A 21,928-nucleotide genomic window follows, 5' to 3' on the forward strand; every position below is an offset into this window, starting at 1 on the left:
GCGAGTAAAGGAGAAGGCGGGCGGAGCGGGAGGCAAAAAGCCTACAGCACCCGGTATTCCCAGGCGGTCTCCCATCCAAGTACTAACCAGGCCCGACCCTGCTTAGCTTCCGAGATCAGACGAGATCGGGCGCGTTCAGGGTGGTATGGCCGTAGACGGGGGCGGGGGGCCGCGGGCGGCCTCTTGAGGCCCAGTTTCGCTGGCGCTGGCGCCTTAACGCCAGCCTGGCGGCCGGCCCGCCCCGGCAGGGCCCCCTCGCCCGCCCAGGCAGGGGCAACGGAGGTCTCGGGTATCGGGCGGCGGCGGAGGGTTTGGCGACCACCTCCCAGCCCAGGGCGGCCGTGACCCAGCAAACCCTTCGGCGCTTGGCGCCCCGCCCAAGATCCCGCACGTCGCTCACAGGGACGTGGCCCCGGAGGCTTCAGGGCCCGGGGCCCGCGGTCCCTTGGGCATCGGCCCTGCCCGCCCACGCGGCCCTAGGCGCAGCCCGGCCGCAGCCCGGGCCGGCCCTCCTGCCCGACAGCAGCTGGCCCGAAGCCACCGGGAGCCACCATTGAGTCGCCACGGCCCCTCAGCCCCGGCAAGGCCACCCTTGCCCCCACACCCCCCGCCGAGCTCAGGACCCCGCCCCTGGTGGCCGGCAGGCCCGGGGAAGCGGCCCCTGCCCTCGATCCCGCTCCCGCACCCGGCCGCGGTGACACGCCAGAGGGGCGGGGTGGGGGGGGGCTTTTGTCAGAGGGAGCTGTGGAGGGACACACCGGCACACAGGTGGCGGCGCCGGGGCTGGGCGCCGGTGGGGGCGGCCAGGTGCAGGTCGAGGGGCTCGCGGGCCGAAAGGACGGCAACTGGGCCCGCGGCGGAGTCTGGGTCCGGGCCAGCCACCCCGGGAGCGTCTGGGGTGCGCCTGCCTTCCAGGGCCGCCTTCTGGCCGCCTGGCCGGCCGGGCCGGCGGGGAGCGACCCCGCCGGCGCGCGCCGTGGTGGGAGGGGCCTGAGGAGGTGGGGCCTGCAGCGGGGCCCGGCGGGGGCGGAGCCGGCGGCCCCCGCCGCGGGCGAGTAAAGGAGAAGGCGGGCGGAGCGGGAGGCAAAAAGCCTACAGCACCCGGTATTCCCAGGCGGTCTCCCATCCAAGTACTAACCAGGCCCGACCCTGCTTAGCTTCCGAGATCAGACGAGATCGGGCGCGTTCAGGGTGGTATGGCCGTAGACGGGGGCGGGGGGCCGCGGGCGGCCTCTTGAGGCCCAGTTTCGCTGGCGCTGGCGCCTTAACGCCAGCCTGGCGGCCGGCCCGCCCCGGCAGGGCCCCCTCGCCCGCCCAGGCAGGGGCAACGGAGGTCTCGGGTATCGGGCGGCGGCGGAGGGTTTGGCGACCACCTCCCAGCCCAGGGCGGCCGTGACCCAGCAAACCCTTCGGCGCTTGGCGCCCCGCCCAAGATCCCGCACGTCGCTCACAGGGACGTGGCCCCGGAGGCTTCAGGGCCCGGGGCCCGCGGTCCCTTGGGCATCGGCCCTGCCCGCCCACGCGGCCCTAGGCGCAGCCCGGCCGCAGCCCGGGCCGGCCCTCCTGCCCGACAGCAGCTGGCCCGAAGCCACCGGGAGCCACCATTGAGTCGCCACGGCCCCTCAGCCCCGGCAAGGCCACCCTTGCCCCCACACCCCCCGCCGAGCTCAGGACCCCGCCCCTGGTGGCCGGCAGGCCCGGGGAAGCGGCCCCTGCCCTCGATCCCGCTCCCGCACCCGGCCGCGGTGACACGCCAGAGGGGCGGGGTGGGGGGGGGCTTTTGTCGGAGGGAGCTGTGGAGGGACACACCGGCACACAGGTGGCGGCGCCGGGGCTGGGCGCCGGTGGGGGCGGCCAGGTGCAGGTCGAGGGGCTCGCGGGCCGAAAGGACGGCAACTGGGCCCGCGGCGGAGTCTGGGTCCGGGCCAGCCACCCCGGGAGCGTCTGGGGTGCGCCTGCCTTCCAGGGCCGCCTTCTGGCCGCCTGGCCGGCCGGGCCGGCGGGGAGCGACCCCGCCGGCGCGCGCCGTGGTGGGAGGGGCCTGAGGAGGTGGGGCCTGCAGCGGGGCCCGGCGGGGGCGGAGCCGGCGGCCCCCGCCGCGGGCGAGTAAAGGAGAAGGCGGGCGGAGCGGGAGGCAAAAAGCCTACAGCACCCGGTATTCCCAGGCGGTCTCCCATCCAAGTACTAACCAGGCCCGACCCTGCTTAGCTTCCGAGATCAGACGAGATCGGGCGCGTTCAGGGTGGTATGGCCGTAGACGGGGGCGGGGGGCCGCGGGCGGCCTCTTGAGGCCCAGTTTCGCTGGCGCTGGCGCCTTAACGCCAGCCTGGCGGCCGGCCCGCCCCGGCAGGGCCCCCTCGCCCGCCCAGGCAGGGGCAACGGAGGTCTCGGGTATCGGGCGGCGGCGGAGGGTTTGGCGACCACCTCCCAGCCCAGGGCGGCCGTGACCCAGCAAACCCTTCGGCGCTTGGCGCCCCGCCCAAGATCCCGCACGTCGCTCACAGGGACGTGGCCCCGGAGGCTTCAGGGCCCGGGGCCCGCGGTCCCTTGGGCATCGGCCCTGCCCGCCCACGCGGCCCTAGGCGCAGCCCGGCCGCAGCCCGGGCCGGCCCTCCTGCCCGACAGCAGCTGGCCCGAAGCCACCGGGAGCCACCATTGAGTCGCCACGGCCCCTCAGCCCCGGCAAGGCCACCCTTGCCCCCACACCCCCCGCCGAGCTCAGGACCCCGCCCCTGGTGGCCGGCAGGCCCGGGGAAGCGGCCCCTGCCCTCGATCCCGCTCCCGCACCCGGCCGCGGTGACACGCCAGAGGGGCGGGGTGGGGGGGGGCTTTTGTCGGAGGGAGCTGTGGAGGGACACACCGGCACACAGGTGGCGGCGCCGGGGCTGGGCGCCGGTGGGGGCGGCCAGGTGCAGGTCGAGGGGCTCGCGGGCCGAAAGGACGGCAACTGGGCCCGCGGCGGAGTCTGGGTCCGGGCCAGCCACCCCGGGAGCGTCTGGGGTGCGCCTGCCTTCCAGGGCCGCCTTCTGGCCGCCTGGCCGGCCGGGCCGGCGGGGAGCGACCCCGCCGGCGCGCGCCGTGGTGGGAGGGGCCTGAGGAGGTGGGGCCTGCAGCGGGGCCCGGCGGGGGCGGAGCCGGCGGCCCCCGCCGCGGGCGAGTAAAGGAGAAGGCGGGCGGAGCGGGAGGCAAAAAGCCTACAGCACCCGGTATTCCCAGGCGGTCTCCCATCCAAGTACTAACCAGGCCCGACCCTGCTTAGCTTCCGAGATCAGACGAGATCGGGCGCGTTCAGGGTGGTATGGCCGTAGACGGGGGCGGGGGGCCGCGGGCGGCCTCTTGAGGCCCAGTTTCGCTGGCGCTGGCGCCTTAACGCCAGCCTGGCGGCCGGCCCGCCCCGGCAGGGCCCCCTCGCCCGCCCAGGCAGGGGCAACGGAGGTCTCGGGTATCGGGCGGCGGCGGAGGGTTTGGCGACCACCTCCCAGCCCAGGGCGGCCGTGACCCAGCAAACCCTTCGGCGCTTGGCGCCCCGCCCAAGATCCCGCACGTCGCTCACAGGGACGTGGCCCCGGAGGCTTCAGGGCCCGGGGCCCGCGGTCCCTTGGGCATCGGCCCTGCCCGCCCACGCGGCCCTAGGCGCAGCCCGGCCGCAGCCCGGGCCGGCCCTCCTGCCCGACAGCAGCTGGCCCGAAGCCACCGGGAGCCACCATTGAGTCGCCACGGCCCCTCAGCCCCGGCAAGGCCACCCTTGCCCCCACACCCCCCGCCGAGCTCAGGACCCCGCCCCTGGTGGCCGGCAGGCCCGGGGAAGCGGCCCCTGCCCTCGATCCCGCTCCCGCACCCGGCCGCGGTGACACGCCAGAGGGGCGGGGTGGGGGGGGGCTTTTGTCGGAGGGAGCTGTGGAGGGACACACCGGCACACAGGTGGCGGCGCCGGGGCTGGGCGCCGGTGGGGGCGGCCAGGTGCAGGTCGAGGGGCTCGCGGGCCGAAAGGACGGCAACTGGGCCCGCGGCGGAGTCTGGGTCCGGGCCAGCCACCCCGGGAGCGTCTGGGGTGCGCCTGCCTTCCAGGGCCGCCTTCTGGCCGCCTGGCCGGCCGGGCCGGCGGGGAGCGACCCCGCCGGCGCGCGCCGTGGTGGGAGGGGCCTGAGGAGGTGGGGCCTGCAGCGGGGCCCGGCGGGGGCGGAGCCGGCGGCCCCCGCCGCGGGCGAGTAAAGGAGAAGGCGGGCGGAGCGGGAGGCAAAAAGCCTACAGCACCCGGTATTCCCAGGCGGTCTCCCATCCAAGTACTAACCAGGCCCGACCCTGCTTAGCTTCCGAGATCAGACGAGATCGGGCGCGTTCAGGGTGGTATGGCCGTAGACGGGGGCGGGGGGCCGCGGGCGGCCTCTTGAGGCCCAGTTTCGCTGGCGCTGGCGCCTTAACGCCAGCCTGGCGGCCGGCCCGCCCCGGCAGGGCCCCCTCGCCCGCCCAGGCAGGGGCAACGGAGGTCTCGGGTATCGGGCGGCGGCGGAGGGTTTGGCGACCACCTCCCAGCCCAGGGCGGCCGTGACCCAGCAAACCCTTCGGCGCTTGGCGCCCCGCCCAAGATCCCGCACGTCGCTCACAGGGACGTGGCCCCGGAGGCTTCAGGGCCCGGGGCCCGCGGTCCCTTGGGCATCGGCCCTGCCCGCCCACGCGGCCCTAGGCGCAGCCCGGCCGCAGCCCGGGCCGGCCCTCCTGCCCGACAGCAGCTGGCCCGAAGCCACCGGGAGCCACCATTGAGTCGCCACGGCCCCTCAGCCCCGGCAAGGCCACCCTTGCCCCCACACCCCCCGCCGAGCTCAGGACCCCGCCCCTGGTGGCCGGCAGGCCCGGGGAAGCGGCCCCTGCCCTCGATCCCGCTCCCGCACCCGGCCGCGGTGACACGCCAGAGGGGCGGGGTGGGGGGGGGCTTTTGTCGGAGGGAGCTGTGGAGGGACACACCGGCACACAGGTGGCGGCGCCGGGGCTGGGCGCCGGTGGGGGCGGCCAGGTGCAGGTCGAGGGGCTCGCGGGCCGAAAGGACGGCAACTGGGCCCGCGGCGTAGTCTGGGTCCGGGCCAGCCACCCCGGGAGCGTCTGGGGTGCGCCTGCCTTCCAGGGCCGCCTTCTGGCCGCCTGGCCGGCCGGGCCGGCGGGGAGCGACCCCGCCGGCGCGCGCCGTGGTGGGAGGGGCCTGAGGAGGTGGGGCCTGCAGCGGGGCCCGGCGGGGGCGGAGCCGGCGGCCCCCGCCGCGGGCGAGTAAAGGAGAAGGCGGGCGGAGCGGGAGGCAAAAAGCCTACAGCACCCGGTATTCCCAGGCGGTCTCCCATCCAAGTACTAACCAGGCCCGACCCTGCTTAGCTTCCGAGATCAGACGAGATCGGGCGCGTTCAGGGTGGTATGGCCGTAGACGGGGGCGGGGGGCCGCGGGCGGCCTCTTGAGGCCCAGTTTCGCTGGCGCTGGCGCCTTAACGCCAGCCTGGCGGCCGGCCCGCCCCGGCAGGGCCCCCTCGCCCGCCCAGGCAGGGGCAACGGAGGTCTCGGGTATCGGGCGGCGGCGGAGGGTTTGGCGACCACCTCCCAGCCCAGGGCGGCCGTGACCCAGCAAACCCTTCGGCGCTTGGCGCCCCGCCCAAGATCCCGCACGTCGCTCACAGGGACGTGGCCCCGGAGGCTTCAGGGCCCGGGGCCCGCGGTCCCTTGGGCATCGGCCCTGCCCGCCCACGCGGCCCTAGGCGCAGCCCGGCCGCAGCCCGGGCCGGCCCTCCTGCCCGACAGCAGCTGGCCCGAAGCCACCGGGAGCCACCATTGAGTCGCCACGGCCCCTCAGCCCCGGCAAGGCCACCCTTGCCCCCACACCCCCCGCCGAGCTCAGGACCCCGCCCCTGGTGGCCGGCAGGCCCGGGGAAGCGGCCCCTGCCCTCGATCCCGCTCCCGCACCCGGCCGCGGTGACACGCCAGAGGGGCGGGGTGGGGGGGGGCTTTTGTCGGAGGGAGCTGTGGAGGGACACACCGGCACACAGGTGGCGGCGCCGGGGTTGGGCGCCGGTGGGGGCGGCCAGGTGCAGGTCGAGGGGCTCGCGGGCCGAAAGGACGGCAACTGGGCCCGCGGCGGAGTCTGGGTCCGGGCCAGCCACCCCGGGAGCGTCTGGGGTGCGCCTGCCTTCCAGGGCCGCCTTCTGGCCGCCTGGCCGGCCGGGCCGGCGGGGAGCGACCCCGCCGGCGCGCGCCGTGGTGGGAGGGGCCTGAGGAGGTGGGGCCTGCAGCGGGGCCCGGCGGGGGCGGAGCCGGCGGCCCCCGCCGCGGGCGAGTAAAGGAGAAGGCGGGCGGAGCAGGAGGCAAAAAGCCTACAGCACCCGGTATTCCCAGGCGGTCTCCCATCCAAGTACTAACCAGGCCCGACCCTGCTTAGCTTCCGAGATCAGACGAGATCGGGCGCGTTCAGGGTGGTATGGCCGTAGACGGGGGCGGGGGGCCGCGGGCGGCCTCTTGAGGCCCAGTTTCGCTGGCGCTGGCGCCTTAACGCCAGCCTGGCGGCCGGCCCGCCCCGGCAGGGCCCCCTCGCCCGCCCAGGCAGGGGCAACGGAGGTCTCGGGTATCGGGCGGCGGCGGAGGGTTTGGCGACCACCTCCCAGCCCAGGGCGGCCGTGACCCAGCAAACCCTTCGGCGCTTGGCGCCCCGCCCAAGATCCCGCACGTCGCTCACAGGGACGTGGCCCCGGAGGCTTCAGGGCCCGGGGCCCGCGGTCCCTTGGGCATCGGCCCTGCCCGCCCACGCGGCCCTAGGCGCAGCCCGGCCGCAGCCCGGGCCGGCCCTCCTGCCCGACAGCAGCTGGCCCGAAGCCACCGGGAGCCACCATTGAGTCGCCACGGCCCCTCAGCCCCGGCAAGGCCACCCTTGCCCCCACACCCCCCGCCGAGCTCAGGACCCCGCCCCTGGTGGCCGGCAGGCCCGGGGAAGCGGCCCCTGCCCTCGATCCCGCTCCCGCACCCGGCCGCGGTGACACGCCAGAGGGGCGGGGTGGGGGGGGGCTTTTGTCGGAGGGAGCTGTGGAGGGACACACCGGCACACAGGTGGCGGCGCCGGGGTTGGGCGCCGGTGGGGGCGGCCAGGTGCAGGTCGAGGGGCTCGCGGGCCGAAAGGACGGCAACTGGGCCCGCGGCGGAGTCTGGGTCCGGGCCAGCCACCCCGGGAGCGTCTGGGGTGCGGCTGCCTTCCAGGGCCGCCTTCTGGCCGCCTGGCCGGCCGGGCCGGCGGGGAGCGACCCCGCCGGCGCGCGCCGTGGTGGGAGGGGCCTGAGGAGGTGGGGCCTGCAGCGGGGCCCGGCGGGGGCGGAGCCGGCGGCCCCCGCCGCGGGCGAGTAAAGGAGAAGGCGGGCGGAGCGGGAGGCAAAAAGCCTACAGCACCCGGTATTCCCAGGCGGTCTCCCATCCAAGTACTAACCAGGCCCGACCCTGCTTAGCTTCCGAGATCAGACGAGATCGGGCGCGTTCAGGGTGGTATGGCCGTAGACGGGGGCGGGGGGCCGCGGGCGGCCTCTTGAGGCCCAGTTTCGCTGGCGCTGGCGCCTTAACGCCAGCCTGGCGGCCGGCCCGCCCCGGCAGGGCCCCCTCGCCCGCCCAGGCAGGGGCAACGGAGGTCTCGGGTATCGGGCGGCGGCGGAGGGTTTGGCGACCACCTCCCAGCCCAGGGCGGCCGTGACCCAGCAAACCCTTCGGCGCTTGGCGCCCCGCCCAAGATCCCGCACGTCGCTCACAGGGACGTGGCCCCGGAGGCTTCAGGGCCCGGGGCCCGCGGTCCCTTGGGCATCGGCCCTGCCCGCCCACGCGGCCCTAGGCGCAGCCCGGCCGCAGCCCGGGCCGGCCCTCCTGCCCGACAGCAGCTGGCCCGAAGCCACCGGGAGCCACCATTGAGTCGCCACGGCCCCTCAGCCCCGGCAAGGCCACCCTTGCCCCCACACCCCCCGCCGAGCTCAGGACCCCGCCCCTGGTGGCCGGCAGGCCCGGGGAAGCGGCCCCTGCCCTCGATCCCGCTCCCGCACCCGGCCGCGGTGACACGCCAGAGGGGCGGGGTGGGGGGGGGCTTTTGACGGAGGGAGCTGTGGAGGGACATACCGGCACACAGGTGGCGGCGCCGGGGCTGGGCGCCGGTGGGGGCGGCCAGGTGCAGGTCGAGGGGCTCGCGGGCCGAAAGGACGGCAACTGGGCCCATGGCGGAGTCTGGGTCTGGAGGGCTCTGAGCCTCCATCCGCTCTGTTGCCTCGGGTCTACCGGCCCGACGCCTGGTAGCGCGACACCCCACCGGCCCAGAGACGTAGCCTCCCCAGCTGTGCTCACAGCGAGTCCAACCGCAGCCTGCATCCCTCCACGGGACACTTGGATTACTCCCACGATCCCCACGAGGTGCGGCACCCGGCGGCCGAATGGGCTGAGATCCTGCCCTTGCGGCGCCCTGTGGCCACCTCCGCCTCCCTCACGGTACTGGCCGAGGCCTCGGACCAGCGGGCCCCGGCTCCCAGCTCAGCGCTGCTCCTCCGCCCCTCTCACCTCCTGCCCGACGTCCAGGCTACCGAGCACCCTCCACCCCCGCCCACCTTCATGCCACTCAGCCGGAACCCGGGAGGCAATGCCAACTACCAGGTGTATGACAGTCTGGTGCTGAAGCGGCAACCGCAGGAGGGCCAAGCGCGGGCCAACTCGCTGCTACCTTCCACCTCGGCCTCCAGGCCCTCTCTGCACGGGAGCCAGACTGGGAAAATGAACTTACCAGCAGCAAGTGGGGGCAGGGGCAGGGGGCGGCAGGGCATGGAGAGAGGAATAAAGAGCGCCAGAGTCCAGGAAACATTGGTGGTCTGTGGCTTGGAAGCGCCACTCCTTCTGCCAGCCTGGGTCCCTGCGCTTGGCTTCCTGCAATAAGAAGCCAGTGTCCCCTTCTTGGCCTGAGGGTCCCTTTGGTTTAGTGGCCACAGTTCTGCCAGCAGGCCCCTCCTGGTCCTATACCATGCACTAAGTACATCTGCAGCTGCAGACTCCAAACCCCTGGTCTCTGGGCACCTCCTCTGTGTCTCAGCTGTCCCTGTCCACAGAGAGCCTCATACAAGAAGTTGCTTCCAAACTGGGAGGTTCCACATCTGGGCAGGTCCAGCTCCAGGCCCAGTGAAGGGCATGAAGAAGGCTGAGGCTCTGGACTCCAGCCAGGCCTTCAGCAGGCCTCTGAGGCCAAGGTCTTCCTAGTCTCAAGAGGGGCCAAGAGACGCAATGTGTCATTTGAACAAGTGAGTCAGCGGGCGGTGAGCGAATGAATGACCGCTCGAGGGGATGTATGCCGGCCACCGGGCCCTGTTTGACTGTCCAGGCTCAGCTTACCTGACCCTGGTTACCAGGGAATGCCACTCTGGGCCCTCCTTTTCATCCCCCTCCCTCACTGTGACCTCACCACCTGCCCCATTATGACCCAGTCTGGCTCCCAGTTAAAACTGGAGGGCAGAGGGCCCAGGCAGTCCTGGGACCAACGGCCATGGGTGAGCGAAACTACTACCGAGCCGAGCCGTTCACTGGCCCCATCCCCAGGAAATGCCAGGAGCAAGGATACTCAATTCTTCTGATCCCGGTCAGCTTCATCTTGCTCAACGTGGGGATCAACATGGTGACTATGGTCAGGGCAGGATCTGTGCAGCGCGGTTGGGGGAGCCCTGGGGTCTTGAAGGGGCTGAGGTGGGAGGGCTGCTGGGGTGTGACCGGGACAAGGGTTGGATTTCAGGGCTCACCCTGCTCCCGGCCTCCCCCCTCCCCTTCTTGCCTCAACTCTGGAGGCATCTGAAGAGATTCTTGCGGGCACTTTTCAATCGTATTTTCCACAAAGGTGAGTGGGCGCCGGCGTGGGTTCAGGGGATGTGGGCCTGTCCCCTTTCTTCTATCCCTGCCTTGATTCTCAGCCCCTCAGGAACCCAGGCCCTGACCCATCTCGCCTTTCCCCACAGACAAGCAAGCCAGCTGTGTAGGCACCCATCGCATGTGCATGCGCTGCTCCGTGGATCCCAAGAACCTGTGCTCAAGAGTTTCTTCCCACTTCTGCCATCGCCCAAGCTTCCTGCTCGGGCAGGTAAACCCACCTTGACTACTGCCTGCAGCGGGGCTCGGCGGGGGCGGAGCCGGCGGCCCCCCCGCCGCGGGCGAGTAAAGGAGAAGGCGGGCGGAGCGGGAGGCAAAAAGCCTACAGCACCCGGTATTCCCAGGCGGTCTCCCATCCAAGTACTAACCAGGCCCGACCCTGCTTAGCTTCCGAGATCAGACGAGATCGGGCGCGTTCAGGGTGGTATGGCCGTAGACGGGGGCGGGGGGCCGCGGGCGGCCTCTTGAGGCCCAGTTTCGCTGGCGCTGGCGCCTTAACGCCAGCCTGGCGGCCGGCCCGCCCCGGCAGGGCCCCCTCGCCCGCCCAGGCAGGGGCAACGGAGGTCTCGGGTATCGGGCGGCGGCGGAGGGTTTGGCGACCACCTCCCAGCCCAGGGCGGCCGTGACCCAGCAAACCCTTCGGCGCTTGGCGCCCCGCCCAAGATCCCGCACGTCGCTCACAGGGACGTGGCCCCGGAGGCTTCAGGGCCCGGGGCCCGCGGTCCCTTGGGCATCGGCCCTGCCCGCCCACGCGGCCCTAGGCGCAGCCCGGCCGCAGCCCGGGCCGGCCCTCCTGCCCGACAGCAGCTGGCCCGAAGCCACCGGGAGCCACCATTGAGTCGCCACGGCCCCTCAGCCCCGGCAAGGCCACCCTTGCCCCCACACCCCCCGCCGAGCTCAGGACCCCGCCCCTGGTGGCCGGCAGGCCCGGGGAAGCGGCCCCTGCCCTCGATCCCGCTCCCGCACCCGGCCGCGGTGACACGCCAGAGGGGCGGGGTGGGGGGGGGCTTTTGTCGGAGGGAGCTGTGGAGGGACACACCGGCACACAGGTGGCGGCGCCGGGGCTGGGCGCCGGTGGGGGCGGCCAGGTGCAGGTCGAGGGGCTCGCGGGCCGAAAGGACGGCAACTGGGCCCGCGGCGGAGTCTGGGTCCGGGCCAGCCACCCCGGGAGCGTCTGGGGTGCGCCTGCCTTCCAGGGCCGCCTTCTGGCCGCCTGGCCGGCCGGGCCGGCGGGGAGCGACCCCGCCGGCGCGCGCCGTGGTGGGAGGGGCCTGAGGAGGTGGGGCCTGCAGCGGGGCCCGGCGGGGGCGGAGCCGGCGGCCCCCGCCGCGGGCGAGTAAAGGAGAAGGCGGGCGGAGCGGGAGGCAAAAAGCCTACAGCACCCGGTATTCCCAGGCGGTCTCCCATCCAAGTACTAACCAGGCCCGACCCTGCTTAGCTTCCGAGATCAGACGAGATCGGGCGCGTTCAGGGTGGTATGGCCGTAGACGGGGGCGGGGGGCCGCGGGCGGCCTCTTGAGGCCCAGTTTCGCTGGCGCTGGCGCCTTAACGCCAGCCTGGCGGCCGGCCCGCCCCGGCAGGGCCCCCTCGCCCGCCCAGGCAGGGGCAACGGAGGTCTCGGGTATCGGGCGGCGGCGGAGGGTTTGGCGACCACCTCCCAGCCCAGGGCGGCCGTGACCCAGCAAACCCTTCGGCGCTTGGCGCCCCGCCCAAGATCCCGCACGTCGCTCACAGGGACGTGGCCCCGGAGGCTTCAGGGCCCGGGGCCCGCGGTCCCTTGGGCATCGGCCCTGCCCGCCCACGCGGCCCTAGGCGCAGCCCGGCCGCAGCCCGGGCCGGCCCTCCTGCCCGACAGCAGCTGGCCCGAAGCCACCGGGAGCCACCATTGAGTCGCCACGGCCCCTCAGCCCCGGCAAGGCCACCCTTGCCCCCACACCCCCCGCCGAGCTCAGGACCCCGCCCCTGGTGGCCGGCAGGCCCGGGGAAGCGGCCCCTGCCCTCGATCCCGCTCCCGCACCCGGCCGCGGTGACACGCCAGAGGGGCGGGGTGGGGGGGGGCTTTTGACGGAGGGAGCTGTGGAGGGACATACCGGCACACAGGTGGCGGCGCCGGGGCTGGGCGCCGGTGGGGGCGGCCAGGTGCAGGTCGAGGGGCTCGCGGGCCGAAAGGACGGCAACTGGGCCCATGGCGGAGTCTGGGTCTGGAGGGCTCTGAGCCTCCATCCGCTCTGTTGCCTCGGGTCTACCGGCCCGACGCCTGGTAGCGCGACACCCCACCGGCCCAGAGACGTAGCCTCCCCAGCTGTGCTCACAGCGAGTCCAACCGCAGCCTGCATCCCTCCACGGGACACTTGGATTACTCCCGCGATCCCCACGAGGTGCGGCACCCGGCGGCCGAATGGGCTGAGATCCTGCCCTTGCGGCGCCCTGTGGCCACCTCCGCCTCCCTCACGGTACTGGCCGAGGCCTCGGACCAGCGGGCCCCGGCTCCCAGCTCAGCGCTGCTCCTCCGCCCCTCTCACCTCCTGCCCGACGTCCAGGCTACCGAGCACCCTCCACCCCCGCCCACCTTCATGCCACTCAGCCGGAACCCGGGAGGCAATGCCAACTACCAGGTGTATGACAGTCTGGTGCTGAAGCGGCAACCGCAGGAGGGCCAAGCGCGGGCCAACTCGCTGCTACCTTCCACCTCGGCCTCCAGGCCCTCTCTGCACGGGAGCCAGACTGGGAAAATGAACTTACCAGCAGCAAGTGGGGGCAGGGGCAGGGGGCGGCAGGGCATGGAGAGAGGAATAAAGAGCGCCAGAGTCCAGGAAACATTGGTGGTCTGTGGCTTGGAAGCGCCACTCCTTCTGCCAGCCTGGGTCCCTGCGCTTGGCTTCCTGCAATAAGAAGCCAGTGTCCCCTTCTTGGCCTGAGGGTCCCTTTGGTTTAGTGGCCACAGTTCTGCCAGCAGGCCCCTCCTGGTCCTATACCATGCACTAAGTACATCTGCAGCTGCAGACTCCAAACCCCTGGTCTCTGGGCACCTCCTCTGTGTCTCAGCTGTCCCTGTCCACAGAGAGCCTCATACAAGAAGTTGCTTCCAAACTGGGAGGTTCCACATCTGGGCAGGTCCAGCTCCAGGCCCAGTGAAGGGCATGAAGAAGGCTGAGGCTCTGGACTCCAGCCAGGCCTTCAGCAGGCCTCTGAGGCCAAGGTCTTCCTAGTCTCAAGAGGGGCCAAGAGACGCAATGTGTCATTTGAACAAGTGAGTCAGCGGGCGGTGAGCGAATGAATGACCGCTCGAGGGGATGTATGCCGGCCACCGGGCCCTGTTTGACTGTCCAGGCTCAGCTTACCTGACCCTGGTTACCAGGGAATGCCACTCTGGGCCCTCCTTTTCATCCCCCTCCCTCACTGTGACCTCACCACCTGCCCCATTATGACCCAGTCTGGCTCCCAGTTAAAACTGGAGGGCAGAGGGCCCAGGCAGTCCTGGGACCAACGGCCATGGGTGAGCGAAACTACTACCGAGCCGAGCCGTTCACTGGCCCCATCCCCAGGAAATGCCAGGAGCAAGGATACTCAATTCTTCTGATCCCGGTCAGCTTCATCTTGCTCAACGTGGGGATCAACATGGTGACTATGGTCAGGGCAGGATCTGTGCAGCGCGGTTGGGGGAGCCCTGGGGTCTTGAAGGGGCTGAGGTGGGAGGGCTGCTGGGGTGTGACCGGGACAAGGGTTGGATTTCAGGGCTCACCCTGCTCCCGGCCTCCCCCCTCCCCTTCTTGCCTCAACTCTGGAGGCATCTGAAGAGATTCTTGCGGGCACTTTTCAATCGTATTTTCCACAAAGGTGAGTGGGCGCCGGCGTGGGTTCAGGGGATGTGGGCCTGTCCCCTTTCTTCTATCCCTGCCTTGATTCTCAGCCCCTCAGGAACCCAGGCCCTGACCCATCTCGCCTTTCCCCACAGACAAGCAAGCCAGCTGTGTAGGCACCCATCGCATGTGCATGCGCTGCTCCGTGGATCCCAAGAACCTGTGCTCAAGAGTTTCTTCCCACTTCTGCCATCGCCCAAGCTTCCTGCTCGGGCAGGTAAACCCACCTTGACTACTGCCTGCAGCGGGGCTCGGCGGGGGCGGAGCCGGCGGCCCCCCCGCCGCGGGCGAGTAAAGGAGAAGGCGGGCGGAGCGGGAGGCAAAAAGCCTACAGCACCCGGTATTCCCAGGCGGTCTCCCATCCAAGTACTAACCAGGCCCGACCCTGCTTAGCTTCCGAGATCAGACGAGATCGGGCGCGTTCAGGGTGGTATGGCCGTAGACGGGGGCGGGGGGCCGCGGGCGGCCTCTTGAGGCCCAGTTTCGCTGGCGCTGGCGCCTTAACGCCAGCCTGGCGGCCGGCCCGCCCCGGCAGGGCCCCCTCGCCCGCCCAGGCAGGGGCAACGGAGGTCTCGGGTATCGGGCGGCGGCGGAGGGTTTGGCGACCACCTCCCAGCCCAGGGCGGCCGTGACCCAGCAAACCCTTCGGCGCTTGGCGCCCCGCCCAAGATCCCGCACGTCGCTCACAGGGACGTGGCCCCGGAGGCTTCAGGGCCCGGGGCCCGCGGTCCCTTGGGCATCGGCCCTGCCCGCCCACGCGGCCCTAGGCGCAGCCCGGCCGCAGCCCGGGCCGGCCCTCCTGCCCGACAGCAGCTGGCCCGAAGCCACCGGGAGCCACCATTGAGTCGCCACGGCCCCTCAGCCCCGGCAAGGCCACCCTTGCCCCCACACCCCCCGCCGAGCTCAGGACCCCGCCCCTGGTGGCCGGCAGGCCCGGGGAAGCGGCCCCTGCCCTCGATCCCGCTCCCGCACCCGGCCGCGGTGACACGCCAGAGGGGCGGGGTGGGGGGGGGCTTTTGTCGGAGGGAGCTGTGGAGGGACACACCGGCACACAGGTGGCGGCGCCGGGGCTGGGCGCCGGTGGGGGCGGCCAGGTGCAGGTCGAGGGGCTCGCGGGCCGAAAGGACGGCAACTGGGCCCGCGGCGGAGTCTGGGTCCGGGCCAGCCACCCCGGGAGCGTCTGGGGTGCGCCTGCCTTCCAGGGCCGCCTTCTGGCCGCCTGGCCGGCCGGGCCGGCGGGGAGCGACCCCGCCGGCGCGCGCCGTGGTGGGAGGGGCCTGAGGAGGTGGGGCCTGCAGCGGGGCCCGGCGGGGGCGGAGCCGGCGGCCCCCGCCGCGGGCGAGTAAAGGAGAAGGCGGGCGGAGCGGGAGGCAAAAAGCCTACAGCACCCGGTATTCCCAGGCGGTCTCCCATCCAAGTACTAACCAGGCCCGACCCTGCTTAGCTTCCGAGATCAGACGAGATCGGGCGCGTTCAGGGTGGTATGGCCGTAGACGGGGGCGGGGGGCCGCGGGCGGCCTCTTGAGGCCCAGTTTCGCTGGCGCTGGCGCCTTAACGCCAGCCTGGCGGCCGGCCCGCCCCGGCAGGGCCCCCTCGCCCGCCCAGGCAGGGGCAACGGAGGTCTCGGGTATCGGGCGGCGGCGGAGGGTTTGGCGACCACCTCCCAGCCCAGGGCGGCCGTGACCCAGCAAACCCTTCGGCGCTTGGCGCCCCGCCCAAGATCCCGCACGTCGCTCACAGGGACGTGGCCCCGGAGGCTTCAGGGCCCGGGGCCCGCGGTCCCTTGGGCATCGGCCCTGCCCGCCCACGCGGCCCTAGGCGCAGCCCGGCCGCAGCCCGGGCCGGCCCTCCTGCCCGACAGCAGCTGGCCCGAAGCCACCGGGAGCCACCATTGAGTCGCCACGGCCCCTCAGCCCCGGCAAGGCCACCCTTGCCCCCACAGCCCCCGCCGAGCTCAGGACCCCGCCCCTGGTGGCCGGCAGGCCCGGGGAAGCGGCCCCTGCCCTCGATCCCGCTCCCGCACCCGGCCGCGGTGACACGCCAGAGGGGCGGGGTGGGGGGGGGCTTTTGACGGAGGGAGCTGTGGAGGGACATACCGGCACACAGGTGGCGGCGCCGGGGCTGGGCGCCGGTGGGGGCGGCCAGGTGCAGGTCGAGGGGCTCGCGGGCCGAAAGGACGGCAACTGGGCCCATGGCGGAGTCTGGGTCTGGAGGGCTCTGAGCCTCCATCCGCTCTGTTGCCTCGGGTCTACCGGCCCGACGCCTGGTAGCGCGACACCCCACCGGCCCAGAGACGTAGCCTCCCCAGCTGTGCTCACAGCGAGTCCAACCGCAGCCTGCATCCCTCCACGGGACACTTGGATTACTCCCGCGATCCCCACGAGGTGCGGCACCCGGCGGCCGAATGGGCTGAGATCCTGCCCTTGCGGCGCCCTGTGGCCACCTCCGCCTCCCTCACGGTACTGGCCGAGGCCTCGGACCAGCGGGCCCCGGCTCCCAGCTCAGCGCTGCTCCTCCGCCCCTCTCACCTCCTGCCCGACGTCCAGGCTACCGAGCACCCTCCACCCCCGCCCACCTTCATGCCACTCAGCCGGAACCCGGGAGGCAATGCCAACTACCAGGTGTATGACAGTCTGGTGCTGAAGCGGCAACCGCAGGAGGGCCAAGCGCGGGCCAACTCGCTGCTACCTTCCACCTCGGCCTCCAGGCCCTCTCTGCACGGGAGCCAGACTGGGAAAATGAACTTACCAGCAGCAAGTGGGGGCAGGGGCAGGGGGCGGCAGGGCATGGAGAGAGGAATAAAGAGCGCCAGAGTCCAGGAAACATTGGTGGTCTGTGGCTTGGAAGCGCCACTCCTTCTGCCAGCCTGGGTCCCTGCGCTTGGCTTCCTGCAATAAGAAGCCAGTGTCCCCTTCTTGGCCTGAGGGTCCCTTTGGTTTAGTGGCCACAGTTCTGCCAGCAGGCCCCTCCTGGTCCTATACCATGCACTAAGTACATCTGCAGCTGCAGACTCCAAACCCCTGGTCTCTGGGCACCTCCTCTGTGTCTCAGCTGTCCCTGTCCACAGAGAGCCTCATACAAGAAGTTGCTTCCAAACTGGGAGGTTCCACATCTGGGCAGGTCCAGCTCCAGGCCCAGTGAAGGGCATGAAGAAGGCTGAGGCTCTGGACTCCAGCCAGGCCTTCAGCAGGCCTCTGAGGCCAAGGTCTTCCTAGTCTCAAGAGGGGCCAAGAGACGCAATGTGTGTCATTTGAACAAGTGAGTCAGCGGGCGGTGAGCGAATGAATGACCGCTCGAGGGGATGTATGCTGGCCACCGGGCCCTGTTTGACTGTCCAGGCTCAGCTTACCTGACCCTGGTTACCAGGGAATGCCACTCTGGGCCCTCCTTTTCATCCCCCTCCCTCACTGTGACCTCACCACCTGCCCCATTATGACCCAGTCTGGCTCCCAGTTAAAACTGGAGGGCAGAGGGCCCAGGCAGTCCTGGGACCAACGGCCATGGGTGAGCGAAACTACTACCGAGCCGAGCCGTTCACTGGCCCCATCCCCAGGAAATGCCAGGAGCAAGGATACTCAATTCTTCTGATCCCGGTCAGCTTCATCTTGCTCAACGTGGGGATCAACATGGTGACTATGGTCAGGGCAGGATCTGTGCAGCGCGGTTGGGGGAGCCCTGGGGTCTTGAAGGGGCTGAGGTGGGAGGGCTGCTGGGGTGTGACCGGGACAAGGGTTGGATTTCAGGGCTCACCCTGCTCCCGGCCTCCCCCCTCCCCTTCTTGCCTCAACTCTGGAGGCATCTGAAGAGATTCTTGCGGGCACTTTTCAATCGTATTTTCCACAAAGGTGAGTGGGCGCCGGCGTGGGTTCAGGGGATGTGGGCCTGTCCCCTTTCTTCTATCCCTGCCTTGATTCTCAGCCCCTCAGGAACCCAGGCCCTGACCCATCTCGCCTTTCCCCACAGACAAGCAAGCCAGCTGTGTAGGCACCCATCGCATGTGCATGCGCTGCTCCGTGGATCCCAAGAACCTGTGCTCAAGAGTTTCTTCCCACTTCTGCCATCGCCCAAGCTTCCTGCTCGGGCAGGTAAACCCACCTTGACTACTGCCTGCAGCGGGGCTCGGCGGGGGCGGAGCCGGCGGCCCCCCCGCCGCGGGCGAGTAAAGGAGAAGGCGGGCGGAGCGGGAGGCAAAAAGCCTACAGCACCCGGTATTCCCAGGCGGTCTCCCATCCAAGTACTAACCAGGCCCGACCCTGCTTAGCTTCCGAGATCAGACGAGATCGGGCGCGTTCAGGGTGGTATGGCCGTAGACGGGGGCGGGGGGCCGCGGGCGGCCTCTTGAGGCCCAGTTTCGCTGGCGCTGGCGCCTTAACGCCAGCCTGGCGGCCGGCCCGCCCCGGCAGGGCCCCCTCGCCCGCCCAGGCAGGGGCAACGGAGGTCTCGGGTATCGGGCGGCGGCGGAGGGTTTGGCGACCACCTCCCAGCCCAGGGCGGCCGTGACCCAGCAAACCCTTCGGCGCTTGGCGCCCCGCCCAAGATCCCGCACGTCGCTCACAGGGACGTGGCCCCGGAGGCTTCAGGGCCCGGGGCCCGCGGTCCCTTGGGCATCGGCCCTGCCCGCCCACGCGGCCCTAGGCGCAGCCCGGCCGCAGCCCGGGCCGGCCCTCCTGCCCGACAGCAGCTGGCCCGAAGCCACCGGGAGCCACCATTGAGTCGCCACGGCCCCTCAGCCCCGGCAAGGCCACCCTTGCCCCCACACCCCCCGCCGAGCTCAGGACCCCGCCCCTGGTGGCCGGCAGGCCCGGGGAAGCGGCCCCTGCCCTCGATCCCGCTCCCGCACCCGGCCGCGGTGACACGCCAGAGGGGCGGGGTGGGGGGGGGCTTTTGTCGGAGGGAGCTGTGGAGGGACACACCGGCACACAGGTGGCGGCGCCGGGGCTGGGCGCCGGTGGGGGCGGCCAGGTGCAGGTCGAGGGGCTCGCGGGCCGAAAGGACGGCAACTGGGCCCGCGGCGGAGTCTGGGTCCGGGCCAGCCACCCCGGGAGCGTCTGGGGTGCGCCTGCCTTCCAGGGCCGCCTTCTGGCCGCCTGGCCGGCCGGGCCGGCGGGGAGCGACCCCGCCGGCGCGCGCCGTGGTGGGAGGGGCCTGAGGAGGTGGGGCCTGCAGCGGGGCCCGGCGGGGGCGGAGCCGGCGGCCCCCGCCGCGGGCGAGTAAAGGAGAAGGCGGGCGGAGCGGGAGGCAAAAAGCCTACAGCACCCGGTATTCCCAGGCGGTCTCCCATCCAAGTACTAACCAGGCCCGACCCTGCTTAGCTTCCGAGATCAGACGAGATCGGGCGCGTTCAGGGTGGTATGGCCGTAGACGGGGGCGGGGGGCCGCGGGCGGCCTCTTGAGGCCCAGTTTCGCTGGCGCTGGCGCCTTAACGCCAGCCTGGCGGCCGGCCCGCCCCGGCAGGGCCCCCTCGCCCGCCCAGGCAGGGGCAACGGAGGTCTCGGGTATCGGGCGGCGGCGGAGGGTTTGGCGACCACCTCCCAGCCCAGGGCGGCCGTGACCCAGCAAACCCTTCGGCGCTTGGCGCCCCGCCCAAGATCCCGCACGTCGCTCACAGGGACGTGGCCCCGGAGGCTTCAGGGCCCGGGGCCCGCGGTCCCTTGGGCATCGGCCCTGCCCGCCCACGCGGCCCTAGGCGCAGCCCGGCCGCAGCCCGGGCCGGCCCTCCTGCCCGACAGCAGCTGGCCCGAAGCCACCGGGAGCCACCATTGAGTCGCCACGGCCCCTCAGCCCCGGCAAGGCCACCCTTGCCCCCACACCCCCCGCCGAGCTCAGGACCCCGCCCCTGGTGGCCGGCAGGCCCGGGGAAGCGGCCCCTGCCCTCGATCCCGCTCCCGCACCCGGCCGCGGTGACACGCCAGAGGGGCGGGGTGGGGGGGGGCTTTTGTCGGAGGGAGCTGTGGAGGGACACACCGGCACACAGGTGGCGGCGCCGGGGCTGGGCGCCGGTGGGGGCGGCCAGGTGCAGGTCGAGGGGCTCGCGGGCCGAAAGGACGGCAACTGGGCCCGCGGCGGAGTCTGGGTCCGGGCCAGCCACCCCGGGAGCGTCTGGGGTGCGCCTGCCTTCCAGGGCCGCCTTCTGGCCGCCTGGCCGGCCGGGCCGGCGGGGAGCGACCCCGCCGGCGCGCGCCGTGGTGGGAGGGGCCTGAGGAGGTGGGGCCTGCAGCGGGGCCCGGCGGGGGCGGAGCCGGCGGCCCCCGCCGCGGGCGAGTAAAGGAGAAGGCGGGCGGAGCGGGAGGCAAAAAGCCTACAGCACCCGGTATTCCCAGGCGGTCTCCCATCCAAGTACTAACCAGGCCCGACCCTGCTTAGCTTCCGAGATCAGACGAGATCGGGCGCGTTCAGGGTGGTATGGCCGTAGACGGGGGCGGGGGGCCGCGGGCGGCCTCTTGAGGCCCAGTTTCGCTGGCGCTGGCGCCTTAACGCCAGCCTGGCGGCCGGCCCGCCCCGGCAGGGCCCCCTCGCCCGCCCAGGCAGGGGCAACGGAGGTCTCGGGTATCGGGCGGCGGCGGAGGGTTTGGCGACCACCTCCCAGCCCAGGGCGGCCGTGACCCAGCAAACCCTTCGGCGCTTGGCGCCCCGCCCAAGATCCCGCACGTCGCTCACAGGGACGTGGCCCCGGAGGCTTCAGGGCCCGGGGCCCGCGGTCCCTTGGGCATCGGCCCTGCCCGCCCACGCGGCCCTAGGCGCAGCCCGGCCGCAGCCCGGGCCGGCCCTCCTGCCCGACAGCAGCTGGCCCGAAGCCACCGGGAGCCACCATTGAGTCGCCACGGCCCCTCAGCCCCGGCAAGGCCACCCTTGCCCCCACACCCCCCGCCGAGCTCAGGACCCCGCCCCTGGTGGCCGGCAGGCCCGGGGAAGCGGCCCCTGCCCTCGATCCCGCTCCCGCACCCGGCCGCGGTGACACGCCAGAGGGGCGGGGTGGGGGGGGGCTTTTGACGGAGGGAGCTGTGGAGGGACATACCGGCACACAGGTGGCGGCGCCGGGGCTGGGCGCCGGTGGGGGCGGCCAGGTGCAGGTCGAGGGGCTCGCGGGCCGAAAGGACGGCAACTGGGCCCATGGCGGAGTCTGGGTCTGGAGGGCTCTGAGCCTCCATCCGCTCTGTTGCCTCGGGTCTACCGGCCCGACGCCTGGTAGCGCGACACCCCACCGGCCCAGAGACGTAGCCTCCCCAGCTGTGCTCACAGCGAGTCCAACCGCAGCCTGCATCCCTCCACGGGACACTTGGATTACTCCCGCGATCCCCACGAGGTGCGGCACCCGGCGGCCGAATGGGCTGAGATCCTGCCCTTGCGGCGCCCTGTGGCCACCTCCGCCTCCCTCACGGTACTGGCCGAGGCCTCGGACCAGCGGGCCCCGGCTCCCAGCTCAGCGCTGCTCCTCCGCCCCTCTCACCTCCTGCCCGACGTCCAGGCTACCGAGCACCCTCCACCCCCGCCCACCTTCATGCCACTCAGCCGGAACCCGGGAGGCAATGCCAACTACCAGGTGTATGACAGTCTGGTGCTGAAGCGGCAACCGCAGGAGGGCCAAGCGCGGGCCAACTCGCTGCTACCTTCCACCTCGGCCTCCAGGCCCTCTCTGCACGGGAGCCAGACTGGGAAAATGAACTTACCAGCAGCAAGTGGGGGCAGGGGCAGGGGGCGGCAGGGCATGGAGAGAGGAATAAAGAGCGCCAGAGTCCAGGAAACATTGGTGGTCTGTGGCTTGGAAGCGCCACTCCTTCTGCCAGCCTGGGTCCCTGCGCTTGGCTTCCTGCAATAAGAAGCCAGTGTCCCCTTCTTGGCCTGAGGGTCCCTTTGGTTTAGTGGCCACAGTTCTGCCAGCAGGCCCCTCCTGGTCCTATACCATGCACTAAGTACATCTGCAGCTGCAGACTCCAAACCCCTGGTCTCTGGGCACCTCCTCTGTGTCTCAGCTGTCCCTGTCCACAGAGAGCCTCATACAAGAAGTTGCTTCCAAACTGGGAGGTTCCACATCTGGGCAGGTCCAGCTCCAGGCCCAGTGAAGGGCATGAAGAAGGCTGAGGCTCTGGACTCCAGCCAGGCCTTCAGCAGGCCTCTGAGGCCAAGGTCTTCCTAGTCTCAAGAGGGGCCAAGAGACGCAATGTGTCATTTGAACAAGT

At 72.0% G+C, this 21,928-nt stretch overlaps 15 non-coding genes across 15 annotated transcripts; all 15 read right to left on the minus strand.

The window, feature by feature from the left end:
* Positions 1-38: 38 nt before the first annotated feature.
* On the minus strand, positions 39-157 carry LOC132596562 (5S ribosomal RNA). The gene has a single exon (XR_009562640.1). It is a non-coding gene; the product is annotated as a 5S ribosomal RNA (ribosomal RNA).
* A 932-nt stretch (positions 158-1,089) lies between these two features.
* LOC132596573 (5S ribosomal RNA) lies at positions 1,090-1,208 on the minus strand. The gene has a single exon (XR_009562651.1). It is a non-coding gene; the product is annotated as a 5S ribosomal RNA (ribosomal RNA).
* A 932-nt stretch (positions 1,209-2,140) lies between these two features.
* LOC132596584 (5S ribosomal RNA) lies at positions 2,141-2,259 on the minus strand. The gene has a single exon (XR_009562662.1). It is a non-coding gene; the product is annotated as a 5S ribosomal RNA (ribosomal RNA).
* A 932-nt stretch (positions 2,260-3,191) lies between these two features.
* Positions 3,192-3,310, minus strand: LOC132596595 (5S ribosomal RNA). The gene has a single exon (XR_009562673.1). It is a non-coding gene; the product is annotated as a 5S ribosomal RNA (ribosomal RNA).
* A 932-nt stretch (positions 3,311-4,242) lies between these two features.
* LOC132596606 (5S ribosomal RNA) lies at positions 4,243-4,361 on the minus strand. The gene has a single exon (XR_009562683.1). It is a non-coding gene; the product is annotated as a 5S ribosomal RNA (ribosomal RNA).
* A 932-nt stretch (positions 4,362-5,293) lies between these two features.
* Positions 5,294-5,412, minus strand: LOC132596608 (5S ribosomal RNA). Its single transcript, XR_009562685.1, has one exon. It is a non-coding gene; the product is annotated as a 5S ribosomal RNA (ribosomal RNA).
* A 932-nt stretch (positions 5,413-6,344) lies between these two features.
* LOC132596609 (5S ribosomal RNA) lies at positions 6,345-6,463 on the minus strand. The gene has a single exon (XR_009562686.1). It is a non-coding gene; the product is annotated as a 5S ribosomal RNA (ribosomal RNA).
* Positions 6,464-7,395: 932 nt separating this feature from the next.
* On the minus strand, positions 7,396-7,514 carry LOC132596610 (5S ribosomal RNA). Its single transcript, XR_009562687.1, has one exon. It is a non-coding gene; the product is annotated as a 5S ribosomal RNA (ribosomal RNA).
* Positions 7,515-10,210: 2,696 nt separating this feature from the next.
* Positions 10,211-10,329, minus strand: LOC132596611 (5S ribosomal RNA). The gene has a single exon (XR_009562688.1). It is a non-coding gene; the product is annotated as a 5S ribosomal RNA (ribosomal RNA).
* Positions 10,330-11,261: 932 nt separating this feature from the next.
* On the minus strand, positions 11,262-11,380 carry LOC132596612 (5S ribosomal RNA). The gene has a single exon (XR_009562689.1). It is a non-coding gene; the product is annotated as a 5S ribosomal RNA (ribosomal RNA).
* A 2,696-nt stretch (positions 11,381-14,076) lies between these two features.
* Positions 14,077-14,195, minus strand: LOC132596613 (5S ribosomal RNA). Its single transcript, XR_009562690.1, has one exon. It is a non-coding gene; the product is annotated as a 5S ribosomal RNA (ribosomal RNA).
* A 932-nt stretch (positions 14,196-15,127) lies between these two features.
* LOC132596614 (5S ribosomal RNA) lies at positions 15,128-15,246 on the minus strand. The gene has a single exon (XR_009562691.1). It is a non-coding gene; the product is annotated as a 5S ribosomal RNA (ribosomal RNA).
* A 2,698-nt stretch (positions 15,247-17,944) lies between these two features.
* Positions 17,945-18,063, minus strand: LOC132596615 (5S ribosomal RNA). The gene has a single exon (XR_009562692.1). It is a non-coding gene; the product is annotated as a 5S ribosomal RNA (ribosomal RNA).
* A 932-nt stretch (positions 18,064-18,995) lies between these two features.
* Positions 18,996-19,114, minus strand: LOC132596616 (5S ribosomal RNA). Its single transcript, XR_009562693.1, has one exon. It is a non-coding gene; the product is annotated as a 5S ribosomal RNA (ribosomal RNA).
* A 932-nt stretch (positions 19,115-20,046) lies between these two features.
* On the minus strand, positions 20,047-20,165 carry LOC132596617 (5S ribosomal RNA). The gene has a single exon (XR_009562694.1). It is a non-coding gene; the product is annotated as a 5S ribosomal RNA (ribosomal RNA).
* Positions 20,166-21,928: the final 1,763 nt, after the last annotated feature.

Source organism: Globicephala melas, unplaced genomic scaffold, assembly GCF_963455315.2.
Source record: "Globicephala melas unplaced genomic scaffold, mGloMel1.2 SCAFFOLD_354, whole genome shotgun sequence".
Taxonomy (NCBI): domain Eukaryota; kingdom Metazoa; phylum Chordata; class Mammalia; order Artiodactyla; family Delphinidae; genus Globicephala; species Globicephala melas.